The following is a 19,238-nucleotide window of genomic DNA, read 5'->3' as shown; positions in this document are numbered from 1 at the left end:
CTCCCGAGGTTCTATCAAGAGGAGGAGAAAGCTAATATCATTATACTCTCAATCTCCCGAGGTGCTCTCAAGAGGAGGAGACAGCTAATATCATTTGACTGTCAATCTCCTGAGGAACTCTCAAGAGGAGGAGACAGCTAATATCATTAGACTCTCAATCTCCCAAGGTGCTTTCAGGAGGAGGAGACAGCTAATATCATTAGACTCTCAATCTCCCGAGGCGCTCTCAAGAGGAGGAGACAGCTAATATCATTAGACTCTCAATCTCCCGAGGTGCTATCAAGAGGAGGAGACAGCTAATATCATTAGACTCTCAATCTCCCAAGGTGCTCTCAAAAGGAGGAGACAGCTAATATCATTAGACTCTCAATCTCCCGAGGTGCTCTCAAGAGGAGGAGACAGCTAATATCATTAGACTCTCAATCTCCCGGGGTGCTATCAAGAGGAGGAGACAGTTAATATCATTAGACTCTCAATCTGCCAAGGTGCTCTCAAGAGGAGGAGACAGCTAATATCATTAGACTCTCAATCTCCCGAGGTGCTCTCAAGAGGAGGAGACAGCTAATATCATTAGACTAGAGAGATAATATCATTAGACTCTCAATCTCCCAAGGTGCTCTCAAGAGGAGGAGACAGCTAATATCATTAGACTCTCAATCTCCCGAGGTGCTCTCAAGAGGAGGAGACAGCTAATATCATTAGACTCTCAATCTCCCGGGGTGCTATCAAGAGGAGGAGACAGTTAATATCATTAAACTCTCAATCTCCCGAGGTGCTCTCGAGAGGAGGAGACAGCTAATATCATTAGACTAGAGAGCTAATATCATTAGACTCTCAATTTCCTGAGGTGCTCTCAAGAGGAGGAGACAGCTAATATCATTAGACTCTCAATCTCCCGAGGTACTCTCAAGAGGAGGAGACAGCTAATATCATTAGACTCTCAATCTCCAGAGGTGCTCTCAAGAGGAGGAGACAGCTAATATCATTAGACTCTCAATCTCCCGAGGTGCTCTCAAGAGGAGGAGACAGCTAATATCATTAGACTCTCAATCTCCCGAGGTACTCTCAAGAGGAGGAGACAGCTAATATCATTAGACTAGAGAGCTAATATCATTAGACTCTCAATCTCCCAAGGTGCTCTCAAGAGGAGGAGACAGCTAATATCATTAGACTAGAGAACTAATATCATTAGACTCTCAATCTCCTGAGGTGCTCTCAAGAGGAGGAGACAGCTAATATCATTAGACTCTCAATCTACCGAGGTACTCTCAAGAGGAGGAGACTGCTAATATCATTAGACTCTCAATCTCCAGAGGTGCTCTCAAGAGGAGGAGACAGCTAATATCATTAGACTCTCAATCTCCAGAGGTGCTTTCAGGAGGAGGAGACAGCTAATATCATTAGACTCTCAATCTCCCGAGGTGCTCTCGAGAGGAGGAGACAGCTAATATCATTAGACTCTCAATCTCCGGAGGTGCTCTCAAGAGGAGGAGACAGCTAATATCGTTAGACTCTCAATCTCCCTCGGTGCTCTCAAGAGGAGGAGACAGCTAATATCATTAGACTCTCAATCTCCCAAGGTGCTCTCAGGAGGAGGATACAGCTAATATCATTAGACTCTCAACCTCCCGAGGTGCTATCAAGAGGAGGAGACAGCTAATATCATTAGACTCTCAATCTCCAGAGGTGCTCTCAAGAGGAGGAGACAGCTAATATCATTAGACTCTCAATCTCCAGAGGTGCGCTCAAGAGGTGGAGACAGCTAATATCATTAGACTCTCAATCTCCCCAGGTGCTCTCAAGAGGAGGAGACAGCTAATATCATTAGACTTTCAATCTCAAGGGGTGCTATCAAGAGGAGGAGACTGCTAATATCATTAGACTCTCAATCTCCCGAGGTGCTCTCAAGAGGAGGAGACAGCTAATATCATTAGACTCTCAATCTCCCGAGGTGCTATCAAAAGGAGGAAACAGCTAATATCATTAGACTCTCAATCTACTGAGGTACTCTCAAGAGGAGGAGACTGCTAATATCATTAGACTCTCAATCTCCAGAGGTGCTCTCAAGAGGAGGAGACGGCTAATATCATTAGACTCTCAATCTCCAGAGGTGCTCTCAGGAGGAGGAGACAGCTAATATCATTAGACTCTCAATCTCCAGAGGTGCTCTCAAGAGGAGGAGACAGCTAATATCATTAGACTCTCAACCTCCCGAGGTGCTATCAAGAGGAGGAGACAGCTAATATCATTAGACTCTCAATCTCCAGAGGTGCTCTCAAGAGGAGGAGACAGCTAATATCATTAGACTCTCAATCTCCCCAGGTGCTCTCAAGAGGAGGAGACAGCTAATATCATTAGACTTTCAATCTCAAGGGGTGCTATCAAGAGGAGGAGACTGCTAATATCATTAGACTCTCAACCTCCCGAGGTGCTATCAAGAGGAGGAGACAGCTAATATCATTAGACTCTCAATCTCCCGAGGTGCTCTCAAGAGGAGGAGACAGCTAATATCATTAGACTCTCAATCTCCAGAGGTGCTCTCAAGAGGAGGAGACAGCTAATATCATTAGACTCTCAATCTCCAGAGGTGCTCTCAAGAGGAGGAGACAGCTAATATAATTAGACTCTCAATCTCCCCAGGTGCTCTCAAGAGGAGGAGACAGCTAATATCATTAGACTCTCAATCTCCCAAGGTGCTCTCAAGAGGAGGAGACAGCTAATATCATTAGACTCTCAATCTCCCGAGGTGCTCTCAAGAGGAGGAGACAGCTAATATCATTAGACTCTCAATCTCCCGGGGTGCTATCAAGAGGAGGAGACAGTTAATATCATTAAACTCTCAATCTCCCGAGGTGCTCTCGAGAGGAGGAGACAGCTAATATCATTAGACTAGAGAGCTAATATCATTAGACTCTCAATCTCCTGAGGTGCTCTCAAGAGGAGGAGACAGCTAATATCATTAGACTCTCAATCTCCCGAGGTACTCTCAAGAGGAGGAGACAGCTAATATCATTCGACTCTCAATCTCCAGAGGTGCTCTCAAGAGGAGGAGACAGCTAATATCATTAGACTCTCAATCTCCCGAGGTGCTCTCAAGAGGAGGAGACAGCTAATATCATTAGACTCTCAATCTCCCGAGGTACTCTCAAGAGGAGGAGACAGCTAATATCATTAGACTAGAGAGCTAATATCATTAGACTCTCAATCTCCCATGGTGCTCTCAAGAGGAGGAGACAGCTAATATCATTAGACTCTCAATCTCCCGAGGTGCTATCAAGAGGAGGAGACAGCTAATATCATTAGACTCTCAATCTCCCGAGGTGCTCTCGAGAGGAGGAGACAGCTAATATCATTAGACTCTCAATCTCCCGAGGTGCCCTCAAGAGGAGACAGCTAATATCATTAGACTCCCAATCTCCCGAGCTGCTCTCAAGAGGAGGAGACAGCTAATATCATTAGACTCTCAATCTCCCGAGGTGCTCTCAAGAGGAAGAGACAGATAATATCATTAGACTAGAGAGCTAATATCATTAGACTCTCAATCTCCCGAGGTGCTCTCAAGGGGAGGAGACAGCTAATATCATTCGACTGTCAATCTCCTGAGGAACTCTCAAGAGGAGGAGACAGCTAATATCATTAGACTCTCAATCTCCCAAGGTGCTCTCAGGAGGAGGAGACAGCTAATATCATTAGACTCTCAATCTCCCGAGGCGCTCTCAAGAGGAAGAGACAGATAATATCATTAGACTCTCAATCTCCCGAGGTGCTATCAAGAGGAGGAGACAGCTAATATCATTAGACTCTCAATCTCCCGAGGTGCTCTCAAGAGGAGACAGCTAATATCATTAGACTCTCAATCTCCCGAGGTGCTCTCAAGAGGAGGAGACAGCTAATATCATTAGACTAGAGAGCTAATATCATTAGACTCTCAATCTCCCGAGGTGCTCTCAAGGGGAGGAGACAGGTAATATCATTAGACTCTCAATCTCCCGAGGTGCTCTCAAGAGGAGGAGACAGCTAATATCATTCGACTGTCAATCTCCCGAGGAACTCTCAAGAGGAGGTGACACCTAATATCATTAGACTCTCAATCTCTAGAGGTGCTCTCGGGAGGAGGAGACACCTTATATCATTAGAATCTCAATCTCTAGAGGTGCTCTCGAGAGGAGGAGACAACTAATATCATTAGAAGGAACTTAAAGAAAATACACCCATCTTTGGGGCTGCAGTAATGTTAAAATGTGCCTTAGTCTGTCTTCTGCCTCTACCTTTTGTATCATGTCTCTTGCTGGAATGTGGGGTTCTTTATCAGTTGTGTAGCTGCAGCCTGTGATGATGACATGGGGTTCCTTTGCTCCAATAAACTTCATTTTCCTGACTCTTACTTGGAAACTGATCACTCCAGGTCACTGTGCATTTCTCCTCTCCCAACAAATTCTCTCACTATGTCATAGAGATAGAAATTGATTATGGTTGACCCGCCGGAAGTATGCGGCAGCATAGCATTTTATACGTATTTATGGATTTGTCACATTTGCCACATGATCCATCATCAGCTCATGGGTGATCTCAGCAGTGAGGGTGAGGCTAACAGTAGAGAGTGAGGTGGGGACTCCAGAGTGAGGTTGAGAGTCCAGAGCGAGGTGGAAAGTCCAGAGTGAGGTGGAGATAGAGAAAAGTGAGGTGGAGAGTCCAGAGTGGGGTGGGGAGGGAGAAGAGTGAGGTGGAGAGAGAGAAGAGTGAGGTGGAGAGAGAGAAGAGTGAGGTGGAGAGAGAGAAGAGTGAGGTGGAGAGTCCAGAGTGAGATGGAGAGCCCAGAGTGAGGTGGAGAGAGAGAAGAGTGAGGTGGAGAGAGAGAAGAGTGAGGTGGAGAGAGAGAAGAGTGAGGTGGAGAGTCCAGAGTGATATGGAGAGTCCAGAGTTAGGTGGAGAGAGAGAAGAGTAAGGTGGAGAGTCCAGAGTGAGGTGGAGTGAGAGAAGAGTGAGGTGGAGAGAGAGAAGAGTGAGGTGGAGAGTCCAGAGTGAGATGGAGAGCCCAGAGTGAGGTGGAGAGAGAGAAGAGTGAGGTGGAGAGAGAGAAGAGTGAGGTGGAGAGTCCAGAGTGAGGTGGAGAGAGAGAAGAGTGAGGTGGAGAGTCCAGAGTGGGGTGGAGAGAGAGAAGAGTGAGGTGGAGAGTCCAGAGTGAGGTGGAGAGAGAGAAGAGTGAGGTGGAGAGTCCAGAGTGATATGGAGAGTCCAGAGTTAGGTGGAGAGAGAGAAGAGTAAGGTGGAGAGTCCAGAGTGAGGTGGAGTGAGAGAAGAGTGAGGTGGAGAGAGAGAAGAGTGAGGTGGAGAGTCCAGAGTGAGATGGAGAGCCCAGAGTGAGGTGGAGAGAGAGAAGAGTGAGGTGGAGAGAGAGAAGAGTGAGGTGGAGAGTCCAGAGTGAGGTGGAGAGAGAGAAGAGTGAGGTGGAGAGTCCAGAGTGGGGTGGAGAGAGAGAAGAGTGAGGTGGAGAGTCCAGAGTGAGGTGGAGAGAGAGAAGAGTGAGGTGGAGAGTCCAGAGTGATATGGAGAGTCCAGAGTTAGGTGGAGAGAGAGAAGAGTAAGGTGGAGAGTCCAGAGTGAGGTGGAGTGAGAGAAGAGTGAGGTGGAGAGAGAGAAGAGTGAGGTGGAGAGTCCAGAGTGAGATGGAGAGCCCAGAGTGAGGTGGAGAGAGAGAAGAGTGAGGTGGAGAGAGAGAAGAGTGAGGTGGAGAGTCCAGAGTGAGGTGGAGAGAGAGAAGAGTGAGGTGGAGAGTCCAGAGTGGGGTGGAGAGAGAGAAGAGTGAGGTGGAGAGTCCAGAGTGAGGTGGAGTGAGAGAAGAGTGAGGTGGAGAGTCCAGAGTGAGATGGAGAGCCCAGAGTGAGGTGGAGAGTCCAGAGTGAGATGGAGAGCCCAGAGTGAGGTGGAGAGAGAGAAGAGTGAGGTGGAGAGAGAGAAGAGTGAGGTGGAGAGTCCAGAGTGAGGTGGAGAGAGAGAAGAGTGAGGTGGAGAGTCCAGAGTGGGGTGGAGAGAGAGAAGAGTGAGGTGGAGAGTCCAGAGTGAGGTGGAGAGAGAGAAGAGTGAGGTGGAGAGTCCAGAGTGATATGGAGAGTCCAGAGTTAGGTGGAGAGAGAGAAGAGTAAGGTGGAGAGTCCAGAGTGAGGTGGAGTGAGAGAAGAGTGAGGTGGAGAGAGAGAAGAGTGAGGTGGAGAGTCCAGAGTGAGATGGAGAGCCCAGAGTGAGGTGGAGAGAGAGAAGAGTGAGGTGGAGAGAGAGAAGAGTGAGGTGGAGAGTCCAGAGTGAGGTGGAGAGAGAGAAGAGTGAGGTGGAGAGTCCAGAGTGGGGTGGAGAGAGAGAAGAGTGAGGTGGAGAGTCCAGAGTGAGGTGGAGTGAGAGAAGAGTGAGGTGGAGAGTCCAGAGTGAGGTGGAGTGAGAGAAGAGTGAGGTGGAGAGAGAGAAGAGTGAGGTGGAGAGTCCAGAGTGAGATGGAGAGCCCAGAGTGAGGTGGAGAGTCCAGAGTGATATGGAGAGTCCAGAGTTAGGTGGAGAGAGAGAAGAGTAAGGTGGAGAGTCCAGAGTGAGGTGGAGTGAGAGAAGAGTGAGGTGGAGAGAGAGAAGAGTGAGGTGGAGAGTCCAGAGTGAGATGGAGAGCCCAGAGTGAGGTGGAGAGAGAGAAGAGTGAGGTGGAGAGAGAGAAGAGTGAGGTGGAGAGTCCAGAGTGAGGTGGAGAGAGAGAAGAGTGAGGTGGAGAGTCCAGAGTGGGGTGGAGAGAGAGAAGAGTGAGGTGGAGAGTCCAGAGTGAGGTGGAGTGAGAGAAGAGTGAGGTGGAGAGTCCAGAGTGAGGTGGAGTGAGAGAAGAGTGAGGTGGAGAGAGAGAAGAGTGAGGTGGAGAGTCCAGAGTGAGATGGAGAGCCCAGAGTGAGGTGGAGAGTCCAGAGTGAGACGGAGAGCCCAGAGTGAGGTGGAGAGAGAGAAGAGTGAGGTGGAGAGAGAGAAGAGTGAGGTGGAGAGTCCAGAGTGAGGTGGAGAGAGAGAAGAGTGAGGTGGAGAGAGAGAAGAGTGAGGTGGAGAGTCCAGAGTGGGGTGGAGAGAGAGAAGAGTGAGGTGGAGAGTCCAGAGTGAGGTGCAGAGAGAGAAGAGTGAGGTGGAGAGTCCAGAGTGAGGTGGAGTGAGAGAAGAGTGAGGTGGAGAGAGAGAAGAGTGAGGTGGAGAGTCCAGAGTGAGATGGAGAGCCCAGAGTGAGGTGGAGAGAGAGAAGAGTGAGGTGGAGAGAGAGAAGAGTGAGGTGGAGAGTCCAGAGTGAGGTGGAGAGAGAGAAGAGTGAGGTGGAGAGAGAGAAGAGTGAGGTGGAGAGTCCAGAGTGGGGTGGAGAGAGAGAAGAGTGAGGTGGAGAGTCCAGAGTGAGACGGAGAGCCCAGAGTGAGGTGGAGAGAGAGAAGAGTAAGGTGGGGAGTCCAGAGTGAGGTGGAGAGAGAGAAGAGTGAGGTGGGGAGTCCAGAGTGAGACGGAGAGCCCAGAGTGAGGTGGAGAGAGAGAAGAGTAAGGTGGAGAGTCCAGAGTGAGGTGGAGAGAGAGAAGAGTGAGGTGGGGAGTCCAGAGTGAGGTGCAGAGAGAGAAGAGTGAGGTGGAGAGTCCAGAGTGGGGTGGAGAGAGAGAAGAGTGAGGTGGAGAGTCCAGAGTGAGACGGAGAGCCCAGAGTGAGGTGGAGAGAGAGAAGAGTAAGGTGGAGAGTCCAGAGTGAGGTCGAGAGAGAGAAGAGTGAGGTGGGGAGTCCAGAGTGAGGTGCAGAGAGAGAAGAGTGAGGTGGAGAGTCCAGAGTGAGGTGGAGAGTCCAGAGTGAGGTGGAGAGTCCAGAGTGAGGTGGAGAGTCCAGAGTGAGGTGGAGAGAGAGAGAGGGAGGTGGAGAGTCCAGAGTGAGGTGGAGAGTCCAGAGTGAGGTGGAGAGAGAGAGAGTGAGGTGGAGAGTCCAGAGTGAGGTGGAGAGTCCAGAGTGAGGTAGAGAGAGACTGAGGTGGAGAGTCCAGAGTGAGGTGGAGAGAGAGAGAGTGAGGTGGAGAGTCCAGAGTGAGGTGGAGAGTCCAGCATGCACTGGGAAATATAAGGCAGTCTTGAATTAAATGTTTGGAGAGAGAAAATAAGAAGCAATTGTATGAAGAAATAAAAGAAGATCAAGAAAGATTGAGTAAATGTTGAAAGTGTTTTTGTGAAGAGGAATCGAAGAATATGTGTTCACTAAGTTTTATGATTGAATACAAATTGAAAAAATTCAACAGTTTATGTAATGAAGTAAAGTATAACAGAAATGTTAGAAATGTCTAAGATGTAAGCACCCACGGGGCTTGTGTACGGTGCGTCCTATAAGAGCAGTTTCTGTTCATTCTAGAGATTTCAGTAACCGGCAGGAGCTAGTAGGTAGTGGGACTGCACCTAGATTAGTCTTACCACTTGAGTAACGGTTTGAGAATATTTTCGTATAACATGGGAGTGCAGGCTATCAACTTTTCTTGTGTTTAGATACAGCTCACAAGACCATCCGCATGCCCTGACCCCGCCTCAGACAGCACACCTGGGAGACTCTGGACGAACCCACGTAGCTTTATGGCCCACCCATACTTCCCCATGGCCTCCCAGTTCCCAAGTCCTGTACCGGGCCTGACTGCGGTGTCTGACGTAGATATGTAAATATACCAGAACCCTATGAAAAGCAGTGCAGGTGTCTGACACAGATATTTAAGTACATCAAAACCCTGTGGAAAGCTTTGCATGTGTGTCACGTAGATATGTAAGTATATCAGAACCCTGTGGAAAGCAGTGTGAGCGTCTGACCTATATATGTAAGTATATCAGAACTCTGTGGACAGCACTGCAGGTGTCTGATGTAGACATGTAAGTATATCAGAGCCCTGTCGAAAGCACTGTGCGTCTCTAAAGTAGATATGTAACTATAGCAGAGTACTATGAAACCTTTCAGGTGTCTGACATAGACAAGTAAGTATATCAGAACCCTACAGACAGTGGTGGGACATGAGTTTTGGGGCGGTGGCCTCCCACTGCTCTTACCTGGGGCACCCCCCCCCCCGCACTTTGATCGGCCACGGAATGGCATACCAATCTGAGATCTCGCCAGCACATCCAACCCCCCCCATCCCCTGTTCTTCACTCCAGCCACACGGGCGACAAAATCAGGGACTGCCACAAGCAGACATAGGGCTAACCACACTAACGCCACCAGAAAGCACCCCAGGTGTCTGACGTAGATATGTAAGTATATCAGAACCCTATGGAAAGCACCGCAGGTGTCTGACATAGATATGTCAGTATATCAGAGCCCTGTATGTACCTCTGCAGGTGTCTGACATGGATATGTAAGTATATCAGAGCCCTGTATGTACCTCTGCAGGTGTCTGACATGGATATGTAAGTATATCAGAGCCCTGTAAGTACCTCTGTAGGTGTCTGACATAGATATGTCAGTATATCAGAACCCTGCAAATACCTCTGCAGGTGTCTGACGTATATGCCAGATGCTGGAAGACACAGAACCTCTACCTTGCTCAGACTCTGCATTAATTGTGGGTGACCCACCCCCTGAGGGCACCAGCTGCAGTTTGTACTTGTTCGGGTTTTTAATGCGGAAGTTTCATATTTTCAGATTGTAACTGGAAGTAACTTGGTTATTTCGGTCCCTTGGAGTGCCAGGCAGTAATCCGTGTATCGGAGCTCCCTGTGTGTTGTAATTCAGCAGGAGATCCAGGAATAAACAACTGAGATCAGATCAGACTCATTGTCTCGGCTCTGAATTACCAGCTCAGTCCCCAGTGCTCGAGCCCTGTCTTTACAGAGTCTGTAATCACAGCGCCAATGCTTGTTTGTATCTCTTCTCACAGCCAGGAGTATTGTGCAGCTGTGCGAGGGTGAAATATCCGCCTCGGGAGTGCTTTCTGGGGGCTGTTTTCAGCTTTTCTTGTCTCTGTTCCCCCCGAGCAGCCGCCGAACATATCTGTTTCTCTTTTTTTTAACACCTTCGCTGCGGCGGCTATTGCGCCGCAGCGCTAGGGGGGCGGGGAGCCGCGCTGCGCGCCCACGCTGGTGACGGAACCGCTCCGTCACCAGCCGCGGTTGAGCTGTGCTCATGACGGAGTGGTTTCCGTCATGGCCCCGCCCGCTTAATAGAACGCGCCGCACAGGCACAAAATCAGCACCGCGCAGGCGCGTCGGGCGGGCCATGACGGAACCGCTCCGTCATCAGCACAGCGCCACCACGGCTGATGACGGAGCGGTTCCGTCATCAGCACGGAAAAGGTTAATGTATTTATTTAATGTGATTTTATATAGCGCGAACATTACCCGAAGGTGTCAGAGCGCTTTACAAAAGAACCAGTTGCAATACATAAGGACTTAGGATTAAATGAGTTACATAAAAGATACAAACAGAAAAAGTTTTTTGCAAATGTACAAGTTGTAAAGTCACATAAGGAAGAGATACAAACAGAAAAAATTGCAAATGTACAAGTTGTAAAGTCACTCAAAGAAGAGATACAAATGGATAAACTCTAAAAATCACATAGGAATGGTAGTGAGTACAAGGGTCTACTACATATACTAGTGGTTAGAGTTATCTCTATATACACACATATATATATATATATACACAAAGGACATGTCCAAAGGGGTATGTTAGGTAGTGAGGAGGAAAAGGGGGAGGAAAAGGATCGGACCAGGTGGCACCGGCAAGGATGGAGTTGCTTCAAGGGGGACAAAAGGAAAAATCCAGAAGGGGGATAAAAAGAAATAACGTCAGGAGGCGAGGGGAATGAAAAGGAAGGAGGGAGGAGGGAGACCGCAAAGGGGGGGGGGGTCAGCACAGGGGAAGAAATTGTCGGGCTACAAAGGGCGTAGTTGAACAGCAAATGAGGCGGATGGGTCCTCCAAGATCGATGACCCGGGAAACGAGCACGGTTTGCAAAGTCACAAAATGGCGGGGCAACTCACGAGAACCAATTTGCAAAACAAGACGGGCGCTGGAATAAAGGAGCAGAGCAATGGGGGGCAGCCACAGGAGCAAGGATCAAAAGGGATCGGGGACCACCGATACTAAAACGAGTCAATTAGAGGGTTACTGGGCAGCAGAGTCGTCGAAGATGTTGACAATCTGTCTGTTCAAAGGCACAGTCTCTGGGTTGCAAGGGCAGCAGTGCCCCTCAGGCTGTGGAAGTCCGTGTGGGTGCCAGAGACGCAGTCCAAGAAGGCAAGCCCCCCCCACCCGGTTCAGACAGCAAAGAAAAGCCCGGGGGCTTCACGCTGTAGTGTTGAGATTCTCCCCAAAAACTGCACTCCTGTACCTGGCAATACGACTCGTGGGTCCCGGTCCTCCCTCAGGAGGCAAAGCAGGAGGGTAAGCTGCGGGGGAAGTGGCAAAAATCGAACCCGGATAGCATCGGGTTGGGAGACCTCATCCCATTTCAGCAATAGTCAGCCGGAGAAAAGCCCCCAGGCATCAGCCCTGCCGAGAGAGTGCTCCGACGATGCCCGGTCATCACCGAAGCATCGATAGGCAGGGGGAGGAAAGGAAACAGCAGCGGAGTGGCTGTAAGATGAAGCGTCCTCTTATCGCCTCACGGTTATTTGGCATCTCTGTGCTGAGGGCGAGACGGCTGAAAGTGAAAGTAGTAGACGGTGGGCCTCAGGCGGTGTTAACGTACGGCTCTGGCGGTACCTCGGGCCCGGGCTCCATGGAGGGAGCCCCGCGCTCCTCGACACCAGATGCGCCTCAGCGCTGGCCTCAAGGCTCTCGTGGCAGCTGCCGCGATCGCCGATCCCCGTCCGGGGCTGCCCCTTCATGGCCGAGCATGTGCTCGCTGCTGTCCCGTCCCTGGCTGGTTCTATGGTACAACCCGGCTATGAGAGTATCCGACTAAAGCGTCAAACTCGAGCAGACATCCCCTGCCAAGACATAACCTCACGGGTAAATAGAAATGACCCGGGCTCACTCACTCCTGTCACTCAGAGTATGAGGGAGTCTGGGGGCTCGCTCACTCCTGTCAATCAGAGTGTGAGGGAGTCTGGGGGCTCACTCACTCCTGTCAATCAGAGTGTGAAGGAGTCTGGGGGCGTTAGAAGATCTGCCTCAATGTATGCAATGTATGTATATATAATGACCAGGGTTCACTCACTCCTGTCAATCAGAGTGTGAGGGAGGCTGGGAGCTCACTGACTTCTGTCAATCGGAGTGTGAGAGAGTCTGGGGGCTCACTGACTCCTGTCAATCAGAGTGTGAGAGAGTCTGGGGGCTCACTGACTCCTGTCAATCAGAGTGTGTGAGGGAGGCTGGGGGCTCACTGACTCCTGTCAATCGGAGTGTGAGAGAGTCTGGGGGCTCACTCACTCCTGTCAATCAGAGTGTGTGAGGGAGGCTGGGGGCTCACTGACTCCTGTCAATCGGAGTGTGAGAGAGTCTGGGGGCTCACTCACTCCTGTCAATCAGAGTGTGAGGGAGGCTGGGGCTCACTCACTCCTGTCAATCACAGTGTGGGGGAGGCTGGGGCTCACTCACTCCTGTCAATCAGAGTGTGAGGGAGGTCAATCAGAGTGTGAGGGTGTCTAGGGGCGTTAGAAGATCTGCCTCAATGTATACAATGTATGTATCTATTATTACCCGGGTCACTGACTCCTGTCAATCAGAGTGTGAGAGAGTCTGGGGGCTCACTCACTCCTGTCAATCAGAGTGTGAGGGAGGCTGGGGGCTCACTCACTCCTGTCAATCAGAGTGTGTGAGGGGAATCTGGGGAGTCACTCACTCCTGTCAATCAGAGTGTGAGGGAGGCTGGGGCTCACTCACTCCTGTCAATCAGAGTGTGAGGGAGGCTGGGGGCGTTAGAAGATCTGCCTCAATGTATACAATGTATCTTTAATGATATCTAAACGCTTATAGATTATTCCTGAATTGTTTAGTAAATAAAAAGCTTTTTATAGGCTCCGCCCCTCATCCCTCCGTCCTGCAGTGTCCCACCATTTATTGCAGTATTATCCTTCTACCTATGTTTGGTACTCGTGTGTAACATGCACCCGTCACTTTCTCTTGTAACACAGTTTTCTACCTCTTACATTTGTTTATTTTCGATACCCGCACAAGTGCCACCAGTGCCTACGTAACGTTTGTTCTTGTGCTTGAGTGCTGTAGTGGCGCTTACTAGTTTATGCACGTCACGTCACGACGTGACGTGCGGCGGCCATTTTAGATGATGCGCGCGCAACCAGGAGAAAGGGCGCGACATCCGACATAGGCACAGCGCCGGCTCGGCGCTCTTCAGATAAGCTGATTGTATAAATAAAGAAGCGTAATACCACACAACTGGGTCATCGATTTATTGCTAAACAGCATTTCTACAAGTGCCCTCCATATATTGCAGTATTATTCCTCTATGTTTATTTTGTACGCTTTTGTAACCTGCACACGTCACTTTTTTCTTCCTGCAATGCACCGTTTGCTCCTCTTGTATTTTGTTGGCTCACATTCGTCATTTTTGCTTCATTTAATGTAACGTTTGCTTTTGTATTTTGTTCACTTGTAATGTTCTCATGTATCAGTCCTGTTCCTTTTGTGAAGCGCTCTGACACCTTCGGGTAAAGTCCGCGCTGTATAAAAATGCATAAATAAAATAAATAAATAAATCATCAGTTCCGAGTGAGGTGACTGGAGGGGGCTCTGGGGCTCCCCCGCTGTATAAAGAGCCTCTGACGTCACTAGCAATGGCGGGGATGAGACCTCACCAGCCCTGGATGCCAGACACAGACAGTCCACTTATTTTGGCGACAACAGCGCGCCGTGTGATCTGCTGCAGGTGACCGTGAGCGCGCCGTGTGATCTGCTACAGGTGAGTTGTGGGTGTGGGAGGGATGGAGCCGGGAGGAAGGTACTGAGTGAGGGGTCTGGGGGCGTTAGAAGATCTGCCTCAATGTTTATCCATAATGACATCTACACGCTTATAGATTAATCCTGAATTGATTAATAAAGACAAGCATTTCCTGTCGGCTCCGCCTCTTATCCCTCCTCCTGCAATCTCTCATCATCGGTTCCGATGGAGGTGATTGGAGGGGGTTCTGGGGCTCCCCATCCCTCCCCCCGCCTCTGACGTCACTAGTAATGGCAGGGGTGGGACCACAGCAGCCCTGGATGCCAGACACAGACAGGGGAGTTATTATCATCCCGAAGCGAGCGCGCCGTGTGATCTGCTGCAGCGCCGTGTGATCTGCTGCAGGTGAGTAAGCTGCAAGTGTGGGCGGGATGCAGCCGGGGAAGGTACTGAGTGAGGGGGGTTTTGTTCCCGCCTTCTCTGTTTGCATGGAATTGTGGCGTAAGGGCCTGAGCTGCCGACTCTGGGAGTCCAGGTCCGAGTCTCGGCGTCTGTTCCATCTCCTGTGATTCGGGGCAAATCACAGACCCTCCCTCCCGGCGGCTGAAATGAATGTGAATGTGCGTGTGTAATGTAACTGCGGCCTGACCACTCAAGGGGCTAAAATGATGAAAAGCGCTGCAGAGACTCAGACCTGCCGAGTTTTTCTTTTAGGGGGCTTAGGGGGGTGGGGGCAAAAGTGCCTCTTGGATACTTCTCTGCACGAGGCCCCGCCCCCTCCTCGGGCCCCGCCCCCTCCTCGGGCCCCGCCCCCTCCTCACACTGGGAGACTTCGGCTCCGTTTGTCAGCTCTGTGGCTGGCGCTTATGAAAAGCCTCCAGTACCCTCAGGCTGAGTTCACCTGGATAAAGCGAATTAAAACGGGATTTGATCTTTTCCCGCGGCATCTCCCCCGTGTGTGAAAGTGGGCCGTATACGGCTTTTCTGACGTCCCATCCCTCTCTCCCCTCTGCCCCCCTAAACCGGAAACAAGCATCCTGGGACCGGTTTCTGGGTAACACCCTTCACCAGCCAGGCTAGCTTGAATCCAGTAGCAAAGTGAGCCTGGGACCCAGGTCTGGGCATCCCCTGCCAACCCACCCCGAAACCGGTCCTCGGAAGCTTGTTTCCGGTCCAGGGAAGACATGGCTTGGCAGTTCGGGCTGGACTGTTCCCATGAGGCACAGGGTCAGACTGATTTGCATATGGCCATGTCTGAACTGAGGTGGCTGAGTGAGCTAAAGAATGATGGTGGATTCAACCCAGATCAGTGACGGGTGGGGGGAGGAGGGGGGGGGGGTTCTGAAACGTTTCAGCGCTCCGTTCATCATCTCCTTGTGTTTGTGAAGTGTTTTTTTCTGCCAAGTCACAATGACCATGAACTGCACACGCATGTCCTGTCACGGCAGGCCTGAGACATGGCTATCGGGCTACTTACGTGGGCCGCACAATCAGTGCTGCGGGCCCATGGGTAACATTCAACTTACAGGCCCTGGGCACCTGTAGTGCACGCTATTAGGGACTTATAAGCAAATCCAATATGCCAATTGGGTGGGATCCAATGGGACAGTGTTTTAGGGGAGAGGGTACAAGCACTTTAGCACTGATTAGCAGCAGAGAAGCGCGCAGAGTCCTAGAGACAGCAGAAACGGGTACAGAACAGTTTGAGGGAGGCAGGCAAAATGTTGAGGGAAGACCACCCTAAGGCTGTCCGGTCAAACGCAGGGGTATTGTGGGCGGGGCTCCATGCACGTGCTCTCCTGCAGTGAGCAAATGTGGGGTGAAGTGTATTTTTCCTCTGGGAGGGATCCAGGCATTGAGGTGGGGGGAGGGGTATGGGGGTGTCCAGAAGTGTTGATTTTTCTTTTTCGGTCGCAGCCTGCCACACAGCTGCCCAATACATCTTGGGGAGTGTCAGGAAGATGCCCCGGGAATGCATCTGCCCCTGGCGCTCGCCACGTTTGCTGTGCCACATGAACAGCAGAGCAGGGGGCACTTTCACACTTCTGTGAAAGTGCAATTATTCTGCAAAGCCAACAAAATCTGTGCAAACGACTGCGTTTCACCTTGAGCCAAAGTAAATAGGTCATTCTCCCATCTCCGTGAAAAGCGTGGAGTTTCCACAGCTGGAAGAATATTGCAGGGTTTAGAGACTAGGGCCCGGATGCATCAAAGGAAAATCTGGTCGCAAAGGGGCATATTCTCAAAATCTGTCCCTTCGCGCCCAGTATTTTTGCATTTGGAATGCATCATCCCAAATGCAAAAATCGCATTATAAGCAATCGCAAAATTGCGATTACTTAAATTGCTATTGCATTTAAGGAATCTCACATTGAGATTCCTTAAATGCAATGCATTAAAGTAAAAATACTAGCGATTTCGCTAATAGGGGGAACAAATTACCGTGAAGTTGAACTTCATGGTAATTTGCAAAAACTTTGAAAAATGCACTAAAGTGCATTTTTCAAAGTTCCATTTTACACACAAACATAGCCCTTAGGGCATGTGTGTGTGCAAGATGTACCCATATGCAGATTTCAGGGGTGCAACAGGGTGTCCTTTTGACACCCTGGCACCTTTGAAATCGCAATCTCAATTTGCGATTCTCTAATTGAGAATCGCAAATTGAGATTGTTTTCTCATTCATTCCTATAGGCCTCTAGGCCCATAGGAATGAATGGGGAGGTAGTCCTTAATTGCGATTCGCAATTTGCGAGTCGCAGTTAAGGAATTTTAAGAAATCGCTATTTTTTAAGCGAGTTCTTCATGCATAGTTTGCTATTTGTTATTAGCGAATCCTTATTTTTCGCTAATAAGGAATCGCAAAATGGATGCTTGATGCATCTGGGGAAAAATGTGAAAGAGACTTTAGTGTTTCACTCACAGCAATAAAAACATGCTAACCATCCCACTCTCCGTTGACATTCGCAGAGATAATTTCAAGCCCCTGTGTCTGGTCAGCATGTGTGTTTCAGATCTGTTATTTTTCCCTTTCTTTAATGTGTAAGTATGTGTTAGAGTGTTGTGCCAGCAGTCTGTTATCTTCACATAAGACACATCGAAGTAACATTAAACTTATATGTATTATTTAATTCACTGTTTATTCAGGGAACGCGGTGTCAAGGAAGCTGATTAACTGATTACGATTCGTGATTCAATTTCCACTTTTGCTTTGTGAGACACACCTTATTTCCGTGTGCTTGTGCGGGCTGCATAGCCCGTGGGCACGGATGCAGCATAGCCCGTGGGCACGGATGCAGCATAGCCCGTGGGCACGGATGCAGCATAGCCCGTGGGCACAGATGCAGCACAGGCCGTGGGCACGGATGCAGCATAGCCCGGGGCCCACACCACAACAAGTTTCATATTAGGCACAGTGGCTCCGGCAATACAGCAGGCTTGAAAAATCTTTGCAGAAACGCACAACCCTGTCTTTGATAAGTTATTTCTACAGTGTTGTTAACATGAATCACATATCCTACTTGGTATTTCTCAGTCCTCTGACCTAAACAAGCGTTGTCCAAGCCAATAGGTCTCGCCTATGAAAGCCATTGGTTTTGGCAATGTTTTGAAGCCATGCTCTACAGCATTGTGGATAAAACTAATTTCAAAAAGCACTATGCCGTCACTGGAGCTAATGCACTTTTAAGTCGAGCCTAGGCAGCACACATGCCCTATTTGGAAGACCTGCTGTAATCTCTATATGGAGTTTAATCCCGCCTGCAACTTGCCATTGGCTTACTCCTACTTCCCTCTCCTTTGCTGTATCCTTATTCGTTGGTGCTCCAGATAAATCAGTTCCATTTCTCGCTGAGGAGCACTGACCAAGTACAGTTTCCTTACACTATGGATGTTCCTTTGAGAACTACTTGTTTTATTTACTACTTGTGTTATACTGTGTGTGCGTTTAGTACACTGCAGCGTTTATTTCATCATCACAAGGCCTGCTTCATAAGCATGGTCGTCCGCACGGGGGCAGGAGGGGAGCTTGGCCCCCTCCACCCCCGGATCGCCGGTACGTCCAATGCGGGCCGTACAGGTGGTAACTTAGATGGTGCGACTCGTTTCAATTCAGATGCCTGGTTTCTTAGACTCAGGCACTCCGTAACTTGCCCCTCTCGGCCTCCACCAAGTCAGCCTCCACTGTCAACTATGAGGCAGCAGGCTCACACAAAATGATACAAGTAGTTACTTTAAGACACAAGGGGACGCGCCTTACGGTAACTACTTGTGTCATTATTGACAGCCCCCACCGTTGTGTTTGTCTGCAGGGCCGTCAATATTAAGAGCGCGAGAAAACACTTGTAACAACAACGGCCCTGCTTGATGAGCGGGACAACTGCTGCTGATCGGCAAAGGAGAAGGCCCGGGCTGGCTGCTCCCACAGCTTGAAGTAAGCATAACCTCTCCTCTTTTCTGTCTAGCTCCTCACTTGCTGAAAAACGTGACTCCAAGAACTGGCTTCCCTCTCTTTCCTCTCCTTTGCGTCTTTCGTTCACCTTTGATATGGATCTAAAAAACAAATACTATTTTTGCTGGAAACGTCTGTTTCTGACATTTTTCTATTCCCAAGTGCAGCCTCGGGATGGAGAGACACCAAAATGTTAAAAATACAAAAAATAACTAACTAAATAAAGCGAGACAGAGTGGTCACAAAGTGGCTAGCTTGGTTTTATTCACACCTAAACACATTAGCGCCACTTTACAGACTTTGCCAGTGAAGCTCTACTTTCATTTTTTCTTGCCTTTGAATAGCATTGTTTTCCTCAGGTGAACAAGTTTACCATTCCTGGAGGTAATGCGATATCTGGTTGATGTGTGGTGTAGAAAATGTTTAATATGATCCTTTTTCAACTGTTTTCCTTATATTGGTTTCTAAAATGTGCGCTGCAGCTTTATGTTCATGAATTTGCTCTTTTAAATCCATACTCCTTATGTTTTGAAAGGATTTAAGCAATGGACATTGAAACGGGTCCCTTCTGGGACCTGTAGTCATGTCCTTTGCTTTTCAGGCAAAAACCCTTGTTGATTTCTGAACAGTGAGTGCACAAGGGCCGTAACTGAAACTATATTGACGTTCTTGCTTTTGGAGCATGTTTACACCTTTCAGATACAAAATGTTGTTTAAATTAGCAGTCAGATTACGGCACGTTTCGCTCATTTTTTGGTATCCTCAAAGTGTCGGTATGATAAATTGTTTATTTAATTGGGGAAGGTGTCGATTTTTGATAAAGTGCATCTCGGGCTGTGTGAAATATTGATACATAGAGGAATGCTATGTACGGTGCTTTATTAGGGGTAAGGGTTTCAGTTGGTTATGCGAAACTTGAGAGGAGGCACATTGTG

The 19,238-nt window shown here is 49.1% G+C and overlaps 1 protein-coding gene across 2 annotated transcripts in view; it reads left to right on the top strand.

Annotated features, from left to right (window-relative positions):
* Window positions 1–14,144: 14,144 nt before the first annotated feature.
* Window positions 14,145–19,238, top strand: part of LOC144764051 (uncharacterized) — a 65,057-nt gene continuing 59,963 nt past the window's right edge. Inside the window, exon 1 of one of the 2 annotated variants that reach the window (XM_078650202.1) lies at window positions 14,145–14,258. The gene's annotated coding sequence lies outside the window, so the exon portion shown is untranslated. Of the gene's footprint in view, window positions 14,259–18,163; window positions 18,286–19,238 lie in introns of those variants that run through there. The other variant, XM_078650203.1, reaches the window with a different exon arrangement.

The sequence above is a fragment of the Lissotriton helveticus genome, chromosome 6 (genome assembly GCF_964261635.1).
Source record: "Lissotriton helveticus chromosome 6, aLisHel1.1, whole genome shotgun sequence".
Lineage (NCBI taxonomy): Eukaryota > Metazoa > Chordata > Amphibia > Caudata > Salamandridae > Lissotriton > Lissotriton helveticus.
The sequence above is the reverse complement of the archived record's forward strand: the minus strand, read 5'-3'. Positions and strand labels throughout refer to the sequence as shown.